Source organism: Prinia subflava, chromosome 9 (assembly GCF_021018805.1).
Source record: "Prinia subflava isolate CZ2003 ecotype Zambia chromosome 9, Cam_Psub_1.2, whole genome shotgun sequence".
NCBI lineage: Eukaryota > Metazoa > Chordata > Aves > Passeriformes > Cisticolidae > Prinia > Prinia subflava.
The window spans coordinates 29,180,149-29,193,756 of NC_086255.1; the positions used below are offsets into that span (position 1 = coordinate 29,180,149).

Below are 13,608 nucleotides of genomic sequence, written 5' to 3' on the forward strand. Positions count from 1 at the left end.
TGCTTAAGAGCCTGAGGGAGGGAAGATGAGTAAAAGGTAGACATAGCATCTCTCTAAGCAGTTGGAGTGTGAGTTCTGACACAGCATATGAACATGGAATTGAAGAATTCTTTAATGTCTTCAGAATGTTAATATGAAATGCAAAACATCATGCTTTGGATAGATGGGTAGGAACAAAATGTTCAGATGCAATATGGTGCATTAGGAACAGTCTCCATTCTGTATTCCTGGCTTTCCCATTGGTTTAAATCAGGCTTGCTGTTTCTCCAGTCTCTCATGTCATGTAGAGTTACTGCTGTAGTCATCTCTAAAAATAATTATACTGTCATTCCTGGGACCTACTCTTGAGGCTTTGGTATTACTATCTTTGAGTTTTTTGAGGGTTTTTTGCCACACTATTGATCTAACAAAGTTCTTTACAATGCACATACATAACATAGTTCCTAACAGGTTCCCACCCTACAGAGCTCTCAGTTTAAAGCAGATAGATCTTGTGATGAAAGGAAGATGTGTTGTGTTCTACCTTGTCTGCCAGAGAAGTAGTGGTTTTCCAGGGGCAGCGGACACATGAAACAGTAGAGTTTCTCCTATATAAAATATAATATTGATACTTTTTAGCATCTTCATTTTTCATTTTTTAGCAAAATCCGGGTCTTTACTAGCATTTTATAATGATACAGTACACAACCAGTAATTATCCTCTGGTAAAAGAAAAGCTTTATTTCAGGCAGTGCTTTTCTGCATTACACTGACAATGTGATGGAAGTTTAGATGGAAAGCAGCTTTTCTAGTAAGAAGCTGGCATGAAAGTGATGGGAAAGGAGACAAAAAGAGAAGAGAATTTTTCACCTGTTTTATAGTATTTTGTCATGACCTTTTCTTTTCAAGCCTTTCTTCTCTTCTTTTGCACCGAATTTTGATTTGAATTTGAAAATTGCCACACTGTTTCCTTCCTAAAATTGTAACTGGCATTCCTAGAAAAATTGTTTTCCCAGAAAAGCCACTGTGCGTAGGCTTCAAATTCAGCTTTTCGCAAGTGAGAAGACGACATTTTCTTCAATAACCTACACTGCCAACCTGACCACAAAACATGGGCAAAGTCAGCACTGGCCTGCTTCAGTCAGGCTCTTCAGCACCTGATCCAGCTGACTACTCAAACATGTTCATCCAGATGGGCACGCTGTCCTTACCTGAGAAGCCTCTGCAGCACAGGTTTGGCCCTGGACTGACCCAGAAAGGTGTGGAAGAGAACCACAAAGTTCTGTCAGCTGGCAGTCTAGGGAGGGCTGTGTTCAAGGTGAAATCCTCACTGCTTCTCCACCACCCTTCCTCAGGAAGTGACAGCAGTGACAAAACACTGTGCTGCTTGCCATGAGCAGCTCCAAACTAAATGTTTGGAATGAGCATTTTAGCCCATTTTGTTGTGGCACTTTGTGCAGAGCAAGCTTCAGGCTCCAGCAGTTGTGGATTCAGATCACATGTAAAAAAAAACAAAAAACCAAAAACCAACAAAGGATAGTTGCAGTGACTCATGTAATTGCGAGTCCCATTCAGATGCAGAGCCTTAAACAGGACATGGAATTAGTAATGCTGCAGAAAGAACAGAATGTAAAATATTTCTAGAGTAGAAACCACCTGACATCCATAGTGGACTGCTTTAAACACAGTAATGCTACTTTAAAGCCTGTGCTGTCTTTGACTCAACAGAGACCAAACGGGAGGTTTGTTCATGTAGAATTCTTCACTCACAGAGTTGCCTAGGCCTGCTGGGAGTTGTGTTTATTTTGAATGTGTTTTTGAATGTTTCTGCAGCTGACTCAAAGAACAGAAAAGGAAAAGGTGAGCTGCTACAAGCACCCCTGCCAGGTAGGGTAGGGAGAACAAGAGGGGAGACTTGTGGCCTTGACATCAGGAGGCTGTGAGGAAGAATGGTCCAAAAAAGTTATTCTAAGTGAGCATGGTACTTCTGTGTTCCTGGAGAAAGGCTGCTGGAGCTGTATCTCTTCAGGATGCCAGTGTGCAGGGTCATTCACGGTGGGAGCCTCTGGAGGTTGCTTTCAGCACCTTTTAAGGTCCGCCTGATCCTCCGGTGACTGCAAAGGTGGCATCAGGATTTTGCCTCCCTTCACTGAGGTTGGTCTACATGAGTATCTCAAAGTTTTCATTTCTCTTTCCATTTAATTTGCCATTTCTAAAGATCTTTAATACAACTTTTTCTTGACATTTGAATCTTACATCTTTTAAACTTCAGCCAAGGCAATTTTCTTGTCTGTATTTATGATTGCATTGATTGTGCATAAAAATGTCTTATCTGGGCAGAGCAGGATCCAAGTACCCCAGGCTGCTGCTACCTTTGGCACTGGCTGTGGGAGAATCTTAGTGAAGAGCAGGAGACAAGGGCATCCTAAAGGCACACCCCTTCCATGGACTGGTGCTGTAGAAACCTGTGGAGCCACAGTATGCACCCATCAATTGAAATCAAAGGAGTTTGTCCAGTCCTTTTTTGACCTGAGCTGTGCTGCTGCCCACCATACTGTTCAATGGCAATAAGCTGCACACTGTCATGTGTTCAATGGCAATAAGCTGCACACTGTCATCGTTCTGTTGTTGAGGAACCCCAGCTGCAGTGGATACTGAAGGCTCAGATTCCCTCTCCTGTATTGGTGGCTGGTGTGTGTTGAGAGTGGATAACCAGGAAGATGCTGACTTCTCGTGTACAGTGGGAGCAGCTGAGATCCAGGTAAGAGAAAGCATCTGTCAGTCTCCACAAGACTCAGCCAGAATTTATGCCCTGTTACTGTTTGTCACTTCTTCTTGTACCATAACCAACTTGGATTAATTCTCCTGAGCAGAGATGCATCATTCAGTCTTCATCTGTGTGTCAAGGGACACACAAGTGGCCCTGCCTGAGCAGAAGGGTACTGACAGAGGGAGGAAAAATGACCATCTTTGGTCTGTCAGGCAGACAGAAAATAGTTTGCTATTCTAATCATCAGAGCAGCAAGTTTCCGTGGAGCATGTAAGTCGTGAATTACCACGCAGCTCTGAGAGGAAACTTTGCCCTTTGATTGTTTTCCAAAGAAATGTTCTCAATTTCTTTTCTGCCAAATTCATATTACAGGTCACGCTAACAAATTTTCCCAAGCCTTCTTGACCTTCTCCCTCCTTTCCAGTAGTAGAAGAAATTTTACTCATGGCAGGGAGACGTTGAAGATTGTTAAAATTTTGCTGATTTAGGAACTGAGTGAATGAAACAAGCTTAAAAATATGTAGATAGCACATTTCAGAATGCAGTTAGCTCCACTGGTAAGGAAAATGAAACTTGTGATAATTCTGCTGTTTGAAAATTGCCTGCTAATGGGTAGGTGGGGGGCTGCACATGCTCCCTTATGATGAGGGCAGAAGTGGGTGTATGGCCCTGGGGAGGCCTGTTTTGGGAGGATATTGGTTTTGGTTTACTTTTCTCCCTATTTTTCCCAGTAAATCTGTGCCTGCTCTCACCAAAGATACGGTAACAGCAATGCTTTGCTTCAAAGGAGGTGTTTTACATTGATTGGAGCTTGGGGCCTCAGTGTTTAGTGGCACCACTTCCTCTGTTACTGACTCATTTATGAACAGCAGAGTGAGCCTGAGTTGGGATTTTGGGGTGTTTTCTGAATGAGCAAGGTGGGAGGAAGACACCCCTTTGCTCTACCTCCCTGCTGTTGACTGTTCCAGTGTGCAATTGTCACAGGGCAGTTTCGCCACTAACCCAAATTTTTTACTAGAGTTTACTTACCCGGCACCTGTCTGGTTAAAAGATTGATGCAGATTTTTGTGTTGGTTGTGCTCTGAGATCATTCCAGCCTTTTTTTGAAATGTCACATTTCAACTTAACAAATCGCTGGATCACGCAGCTCCGATGCCCCAGAAACCATTTTCAGTGACACACTACAAAAGCAGGGCTGATACAGATCTCCTGATGGCATTTCAAAGACGTACCTTTGGATTACAGGCTTGCAGATGAGACTTTAATTCTGTAGAGCTCAGTGGAAAGATGTTCATTTGCTACCAAAGGCTCTCACTTTAATTTTTTTATCTTCTACTCTAATTTTCTGTGAGTAATATAGATATGGGGGCTGATCTTCTATTGAAGTAAGGGAATCAGTTATTCAAGTGAATTCTGTTACTATCAATGCCAATATTTCTGTGAAATTATTATTATGTAGGGCTACATGAAGGTATGTTTTTGTTCTATATGTCAGCTTTCAGTACTTTCTCCCAAATACAAATTATGAGGATGATTTTTAAGCCTGTGATGTCGGTTTTAGTAACTCCCTACTCAGACAAAATGCTCCTTGATCTCACTAGGCATGTTTGCCGTGGCGTGGCTCAAGTGTGAGGGAGCTGGGCTGGGGCAGGGCCAGCAGCAGCCAGTGATGAGCTGGGGGAGCTGGGCAGGAGCCAGGACAGCCGGGGTGAGCCCCTGCTCCTCCCACCCGCTGAAAGGTGGCTGCCGGTGCTTCTGCTCCTCCGGGGAGCCTCACTGCTGCTGGGAGTTGTCTCTGAGTGAGAACAACTTTAAGCATGAATCCATCAGGCTCAAAACAAGAATTGGGATCTGTTTGCACATCCCTGCATAGCATTAGAGCAGGTTAAACACGTGTGTGTACGATGGTAGTGAGAAACAGAGTGATTTAGATGGATGCACATTATTCCTCAGCTCTGTGTCAACAATCAAAAATGAGCTTTTGGATTTATTAGTTCCCAATCCTGCACCTATCTTAAATCATTACCATATAATAAGGACTCTATATGGTGCATTGTCAATAAAACCTAATATTGAGAAGATTACCAATCGCCTAGTGCAAATGGAGAGCACTGTAAATGATTTAGAGAATATGTGTCAAACGTTAAAGCTGTCTAATACCTTCTAAAGTAGGTTGATACTCATAAATCTAAGATAAACGACCTGTAAAACCACTTAAGAAGAAATAATACTCATTTAATCAGGCTTCCAGTGGAAAGACTGGGTAGGAGAGCAATTCATAAGGAATTATGAAATCTCTTCTAATTCAGGACTTTGTTGATACAGAATGTATTTGAAACGTAACACTTGATAAGCAATTTTGGTTACTTGAAACTACTGTTGTAATAGCACTAAATTATGGCCCCATTGAAAAAAGAAAAGATCAAAGGGCATTTCTTTTATGGTTTATTGAGCTCTTATTTTTCCAGATTCAGCACTGTGTGTATCAGATGGAGATAAAAAAAGTATTCATTGGAATGACTGTTTTGCTTAATCACAGGGTTGTGGTGTTGAATTGGCTTCTGTCGGTGTGGCTGTCCATACTCACTGATAACAGTAGATTCATTATGGCATTTCCCTGGGAGGAGCAAGTCATCATTTACTGGGACAAGCCTGGTAAAAAATACAGTGAAACAAACTGTTTGCACAGAGCTGAGTGATAACTTGCACAAACTTGCTCTGTTGAGTTTAGTGGTCTTTTCTACTTCCCCCCCCCCCCCAGACCCACTTGAAAGGTGGCTAAATGTGTGTGGCGGAAAATTCAGGTCACAAATTTCACTACCAAAGGTCTGATTCTTCAGTTCTCGCCCAGACAAAACTTCCATTCTCTTCAATATGTTTTTAAGGCCACTTGTTAATTCCTCCTCATTCTTTTGGCTTTGTGAGTGCCCAGAGCTCAGCGTCACCGCCAGCATTTATTAGAAGTTGGCGCAGAGCTTTTCTTGAAGCGACTGTAGTGATATATTTAGCCATGGAGCAATCTTTCCAAAGAGCTCTGTGCTGTGACTCATGTGACTCCACTGCTCTGCTGACCCCAGCAGCCTTACTCATCGTTTACATAGTGGCAAACAAGATCAGGTTCTGGCTTGATGCCTTATTTCCCTTGATGCAATAAATGTGCTGCTTGCACATGCATTTTACTTCAGTTCATGTTTGTTTAGATAAACTGGGAATTCAACTTCGTTTGTCTTACTGTGAAAAATAAGGGTGCTTAACTGCTTCTCTGAGTGGAATTGGTGAATGAAATGCAAATGCAGCTCACCCCTATATAACTCATTTGTACTGCAAGAATAACCATGGGATGGCATGGTTATGGTTAAAATGCATTATCCATTGCCTTCTTTCCTCTTCCTTGCTCTCACAGAGGGCAAAACATCATTGCAGGCACACCTATGCACCAGCTGTAGTCTCACCCAGTCATAGCAGTGGTATTTTGTATTGGTTGGGTTTGCAGTGGGCAGGGGGAGCAACCTTGGCAGCACATTCCCACTGGTGAACTTCTGAGATACTGAAGTCTATCTGAAAAAAAGCTAGTTGATTTACTTTCTACTTTCTTCTCAGCTGGCATAGTCATTTTACTAAAATACCAGTTAAACCAAGCATACATTAAAGTTCATTTCAGAAATCTGTCAGCCTCAAGAACACTGCTTTCCTATTTCCTGAGAATACCTTGGAGTAACTGGCTTTGCTACTCTGAAGCAGAGCAGCTGTTGCATGTATGTGTTGTATTTGCATTGTGTGTGGCAGGGTATTTGTTAATAGTTGAAAAAAATGAAAAATCAGAGGCAACAGCTGGGCTGACTTTCACCTGGTAGTTACAGGAACTGTTGTGTTTCGCTGTTGACAGAGAGCAGAGGAAAATTCACACATGATTGAGAGCTGGAGAAGCCTCTGAGAGCTGGGAGCTAAAGCCTTCAATCATGTAAAATGGCTTGTGAAGGGTGAAATTGCTTGGAGCTGATCAATTTTTATTTAGGTGTCAGTGCTTTTTAAAATCTATGGGTTTTTTTAAACAAACTGTAAGGGACGATAGAAGGAGGGTGATGCTAGAGAACTGGTTATTGGTTATTTTATGGCAGTCAGGTAACCAGTTAACCAGTTATTCAGAGGCAGTTAATCTGGGAGATGCAGATGCTCAGGGTTGGATGAGGTGTCAGAGTCTGTGTTGCTGAATCATGAAGAGCACTCAGCAGGCCCTGGGGCTGGGGGCATCATGCACCAGCTGCACACCCAGCCCCAAGGGACCTTAGCAGGGCTGGGGACCTGCCCCTGCTCTGCCATGTGTGGGGAGACCCCCATTCCTCACTCATAAGCAGGCAAATGTGCTCCTCAGTTATAGTTAAATTAAAATCTCGCTGATTTGGCAGCATACCTATCGCATTCTAGCCTAGCAAGAAACTATTATTTCTTCTTTTATTCTTTTTTGCTTGAATCCCAAGCTATCAATGGCTTTCAAAGAAAAAGGAGGGTTTTTGCTTTAGAAAAAAATCTATTCAAATTATTCATGATTTCTATCAAGAAGAAACCTTTCCTCTTTCAACTAGCAAAAAAAAGGGGGGAGTTTGATCTTCCTCAAAATCATTTGAGAACCTTGTACATTTCTTTCCAGAACTAAAACTTTCTTACAAAGCATTGGATATTCAGTGGAATAATACCTATTACATAATTGAAGCTCAGTACAATACCTTGGGGCTAATAAATGGTCTCCTGGTTCTATAGAAAATGTAACAAATCATCATAGTACTTACTGGGACTAGGTCAGGCACAAATGGCAAAGTTGCTTTTGAAAGTAGTTGTGGCCAGAAATACTCTTGGACCAAAATCATTCTCTTGTCAGGGGGACATTTATTCCCTTTAATTTTCAGCCTAGATTTTATGTTGATCCTGCACACTGAGTAAAATCAAGCCTGGCAGAGCTGCTACTGCAGCTGTTCCAGCTGTAAATGTGAAGAAGGCCATTTAAGACAACTCTGTTTCACTGACTGTGTTGTTTGGAAAGTATGCAGATTATATTAAAAATGGCTTGATATGTCTTTATTGTGTGGCTTTTAAGGAAGCAAAAGATTCTGCACTATTGAGTAGTTTATTAACATTTCTGATCACAGCTCTTTTACTTGGAAAATAATTGTTCTATTGTGTGTTATGAAGCTGCCAGTAAACAACTGGCAAAGGAGTACACTGGCTTGTATTCTCCATGAAGAAAAAAAATCAAATTCAATTGATTAATCAAAGGGGACATTCTTTGATGGAAGGGAACCTTTTCAGACTTTATTAAAAATATTGAATAAACCATGAGCGATCAAAGTTCATAATCTGAACTCCTGCTTCTACTTGAATACAGTAAACCTTCAAAATAACTCATAAAGCAGGAGATGAGATGTCTAATAAAAAGAAATGCTCAGAGCAGCCTTTTTCCGAACCTCTAGCTTGATCTGGATCTTGGGTACACCACTGCAGTCCCACTGACTTTACTGGAGTCACCCTGTGTTTCCACTGGGCAGACTGGTAATAAGAATTTAGCCTTGAATCTTTTTTCTGTGACCAATTCAGAAGTATCTATGAAAAGACTCCCTGTCTTTTCATTGAGGGTTTTTCCCTCATTCTGAAAGAAGCAATGAGATTGCAGTCAGCAAAGCTGCGCAGTGATTAAAGATAATCTAGGTATGACCTGCAGGCTGAGTGACTGTCCCCTCTGTTCTAGGAAGAAAGCAATCATATGGCCAAATGCAGGATGGCTGGTAGCAGTGAGGATGGGTGAAATGGAAATTCCCAAAGCTGTGGAGAAAACAGAACTCAAACAGGTGGGATAGCGTGGCTCTGTCCTGCACTCAGCACTGAAATCATGGGCCCTGTGTGAAACAGTGCATGTAAAGCTCCAGTGTGGTAGAAAATAAAATGCTGGTGTTTAGCAGCAGGAAAAAGTTACTGGTATTTTGATGTGAGGAAAAAAACCAATTGAGGATAATAGGATAACAGGGAGGTGGAGGTGGAGGTGGGTACCTGCTCCCTGGGGTACCCCTGGCTGCAAGGTGGGATGGAGAGCCAGGAGAGGACACCTGATGGTGCCCAGCACAACCTGCCAAAGACCTGTGCTCTGAAGGGAGCAATTCATGATTTTTTTAGAGTAGTGCCCCAGGCTGAATAGAGGTGAAAAAACCCAAACCAACAAAAAACCGAAACAAACCCCCACCCTGAGAGCTTTTCTGGAGGGTCTAGCAGGAAAACCTCTGTCCCTTGTGGGTTCTTTGCTCTGGAAATGAAGCAGAGATTTGCAGTTAAGACCCTTTGACTGTCCCCAGCCAGGGTAAATATAAAACCTCTAAAACTTTGATTAGTTGTTTGGGTCAAAAGAGATCATACTCTATAAAAAGCTGCCTTCCTACATGTCATCCCATCCCTGTGCAGCACTGCTGTGGAAAGGGCTTATCCTAAATACTCCACTCTGATATAGCAGCACATGAAAAAGAAAAAAAGACACTTTATTTAAAAAGCCCTTTCCAAGAGTGACAGATGAATGTAGTGACAGATTAATACAAATTTTAAAACCTGAACATTATCCTCTAAGGGGGAAAAGCTCCTAAATACATGTGCAAAACAAAAATGGCAGAGCAAAACCTTTGACAATGCCTTGCACAGAATCATTTATTAGGTCCCTGTAAGTGATCATTAATGTGAAACTTGCATTTAATCTAGTATTCAACCATTCCCTTTTATCTTCTGGCTCCGTGTGTTTTTGGGAGACTGTGGTCCCTCAAGCTGCCTTTTTTCTCACTGGAGTGAATGTGCAGGGGACATAGGTCAGAGAAGGGAATTTGAATAGCCCTGTTTCAAGCTCATCTCTCTGATTCTAGCTTAGACCAAAAGAGGAAAATGATCACCTCTGCTTTAGAGCTGAGCAGATTTTTTCCAAACCAAATAAACCCTCAGCTGTCCTGTCAGCAGTAGAGCCCTTTGGGTCAAAGCACAGGGGAGCTGGAGGTGGAGTGGGGTCAGGGGTGCACAGAAATATTACCTTCATTTCACTGTGTGGACATGCTCTTTCTGGGATGTTGGCAACAGCACGCGGGCTGGCTACAGCAATTATTTACTTGTGCTGCTATTGCCAAAGCACCCAAGCAAGTGATTTCTAAAGTAGCCCCATGGATCTGCCACACGGTGATGTGTGGCCATCACTGACATGGCTGCACTGTGACCTCAGCTCAGTATCCTGGATTTCTGATGAAAACTGTTGCACACCTGCAATAACATCTAAAGCCATCACCTTCACCTGCTCCTAGGAGTACCAGCTCAGGGAGGTTGGTGTGATGTGAAACTGCCTCCCCTCTCACAAGAACATGGCTCACTGCTTCTCTAGGCCATGTTGATACCTCTTGACAAAAATCTGGGTTGATGGCACAATATTCACTTTGGAAGTGCCCAACACTCTGAGTGTTTTTTTTTTCATATGTATTCCTTTGTGGTGCATGCCCAGTTGCCCTGCCAGTCTGCACTGCTGATTTGAGTGAGTGACAAAGGCATTTCGAGCTGAAAGGAGGTATTTTAAATACAGTCAGGAACAACATATAAAATGACCTCAAAAAATCCACATAAAGCCCTTTGTTATTTTCAAAGCACTTTCCCGGCTTGACACCTTTGCTTTTTTATATCCAATATAAAATTCAAAATGTTATATTCCAGGGCAGTACGTCGATCTAAAATATAAAAATATTGAACCCCAAACTACCTTTTTCGTGCTACTACTTTGAAACAGGACCTGAAGTAAACTCAATGTAAAGATCCAGAAAATTATCAAGAAAACTCTACTTATCGAACTTTTGCTCCCTGTGGTCTTGTACATAAAGAACTTCCCTGCAGCAGGCATGAGGAGCTCTGGTAGCAGTGAGGAGCAGCCTGGCTGTGGATGGCTGTGGCAGCAGTTCAGGACTGCTTGGGCTGAGCATGCTGAGGTGCCTCAGGTACCCCTGGCATTGCTCAGAACAAGTCAGCCCTGCTGCTCAGGGGCAGGGCACAGAGCTGCAGTGAGGAAGCACAGTTCCATCTCCCAGCAAAACATCCAGGTTTGCACAGTGAAGGCCAACACAACCCTGCAGGGCCTGGCACCCTTCTGGCTCCTGACACCTTCTTCTGCAATGCAAAATGTCAGTGGAAATGGTCTGTGATGGTTCTGTGCTCAAAAGGTTGGTATCTGGTCTCTGCTTTCTCTTCTGCTAATTGCTAATTTGAAATTAGCTCACAGTAAGTGCAGGTTTGGGGCCTGTGTGTACACAGAAGTTGAAGTGAATCAGCTCAGAGATGTTTGGAATAGGCATAGCTGGCAGCACACAGCAAAGCGAATGCCTGGGTGAATTTGCATCTTGTTTAATACATCAAAAAGGGTTTTAAGCTGTGACTTGTAGAAGTCAAGCCAGGAACAATAAGCTTGTCTGGAGAATTCTGGTCGTAGAAGCGAAAGGATACGGAGCCACGTCCAAGGTAAATATTGACATGACTCAGGATGAACTAGTAAAACGTTTAATGAAGCTGAAAATAAGGCATCTGGGATAGATGTTTATTGTTAAAAATGAAACATTCGAGCAAAAGTAGCATAGTGATGATGGAGGTTATTCATAGGAAAGCCAAGTTGGGGAAACAGCATCATCTGAAAAGAACTGACTCCAGCTATTTGTGAAACATGGAAAAAAGTTAGAATTATAAGAGAGCTAAAAATTTAGGTGAATAGCAAACAGTTATTAAGGATATTCAGAGTGGATTTTGGAGACTGAATCATACCAAGGGAGAAATTACTCAGGTGTCCAGAATAACTCTATTGGCTTTGACAGATTTCTTGGTATTTGCCTTCGTGTAATTGAGAGTTTACTCCCTTATGCCATATGAGGACTGAATATTAAGAAACTTGGAGAGGAAAAAAGCACTTTTTTCGTTCCAGTATCATTCTCTTGGTGATAGACAATAAGTCACATTAACTTCACGAGGTATTTCAGGAACACATTAGGAGCTTTTCCATTTCATGCATCAGGAAAAGAAACAACCTTTGCAGAATGCTGTGAAAATGATCAGAAAGATTCCATTGAACTGGGCACGGGAATGAATTGGGCCGCTCTTTTGGAAGTCTTACACCTGAGTCTGTGGTGTTACCAGAATGCTCTGTGGTAAAATCCGTGGCTGGGTGAGGCAAAACTACCTTCACATGCTCACCAGTGGTGGAGACACTGGGGAAGAGATGCCAGGGGCTGGAATTGCCTGCTTAGGTGTGCACTATAAACCAGCTTTTTTCTACCCCAGAAATGTAACCCTAACGTGTAAGAGCTGACTGTGTGCAAAGGGTACCTTTGATCTCTTCCCATGTACCATGCCTGCAGTTGCAGTGGCACAGATCTCAGTTCAGAGCTATCTGGTGATGATGCACTTGCAGCTGCAGTCCCCCAGATGGCTTCACAGTACAAGGGTACACATTCCTCCAGCCCCAAGGCCCAGGATAATCCACACAGCTGTCCATGTGGCAGGAGGAGAGGCAGGGGGGATGCCTGGGGAAGACAGCAACGGGGAGAGCCTGCTGTGCTGAGGCAGTGCAAGCGCCCCTGCTCCCTGGCTGCTTCTGATGGATGCAGGAAAACTGGAATTGGAGTGTTTAGCTCTGCACCATCTCTCAAAGCCTTTATCCAGGGACAAAGTGATTGGTACCATCTCTCTCTTAGTCCTTCAAGCAGTCTTGAAAAAGCTGGGGTCTAAAATAATTGACAACTTCAAGCATAACCATCAACTTCTTGGACTAGATTTAGAAAATCCACAGTCCGCTCATCCGCTTCCTTCATCTTCTGTTCACTGAGGAGGTTTCCTTTGACCAGCCTTCTAGTCAAGGCCACAATCAAATAGCAGCTGATGTAGATTTTATTACTAACATAAACAAATAGCAGGTTATTTTGTTATTGTCACAAGCTTCAAAGCTGGAACTGGTCTTTGCATCAGTAGGCTCTACCAGTCCTGACATGCAATCGGAATACGAAGGGGATGTTGATAATATAAAACATATGTTGCTTATGCAGATCATTGAGCATCCCTTCAGCGCTCTCTGCAAAGCACCTCGGCCTGTTGATCCTCCAGCAGCCTCAGCCAAAACAACCCAAGAGCTGCACGTTCTCTGAGCCACTGCACAGCAGTGCAGCAGCATCCCAAAGGATGCACACCCTGCAGAAGGATGTTGACACAAGCAGCAAATATGTGGGATCATATGCTGGCATTGCTGTCTGAAACTCAGTGCAGAAAGGTCTTCTGTGGGCAGAGCAAGAAGGATTTAGTGGATATAAAAGCACATCTAAAGCAAATAAAGGATTTTTATTGTCATTTATTGTCATTTTACCCCACACCATTTTATTGGGTTTGTGATCATAAAAATATTAGCTGATTAACTCACTATCAGAAAGGCAAAGCTGCTGACCAGAAGCTGTGTGCAAAACCAGATACATGCAGTGCCTCGATAGTGGTAGAGTGAGATTTTTCTTTTCCTGCTTCCTTACTTTTAAACCCTGGCCAATATAACCCTTTTCTGTCATCATAACATTTGGCACTATTCCCATATGTACAGATTGCAACATCTGCAAGTTTGAAAAATTAATACAAAGTTCCATAATTGTATAAGCCTTGCTCATTTTAATGGTCCTGAATGAGCAGCCCTGCTGCACTGGAGATGCAGTCAGCAGATGAAGGGCTCTGCCTGTACCAAGCAAGCTGCTCCAATGGGGCAGCATGTCTGTGTAGCTGGTGCTCATGTGGGTGATGATCACACTGTATTGTGGATTGTAGGATTGTGCTGTGGAGGAACA

At 42.8% G+C, this 13,608-nt stretch overlaps 1 long non-coding RNA gene across 1 annotated transcript in view; it reads left to right on the top strand.

Annotated features, from left to right (window-relative positions):
• Positions 1-691: 691 nt before the first annotated feature.
• Positions 692-13,608, top strand: part of LOC134554931 (uncharacterized) — a 34,292-nt gene continuing 21,375 nt past the window's right edge. The window contains exon 1 of the long non-coding RNA XR_010081347.1: positions 692-2,740. This is a non-coding gene — a long non-coding RNA (uncharacterized LOC134554931). The remainder of the gene's footprint in view (positions 2,741-13,608) is intronic.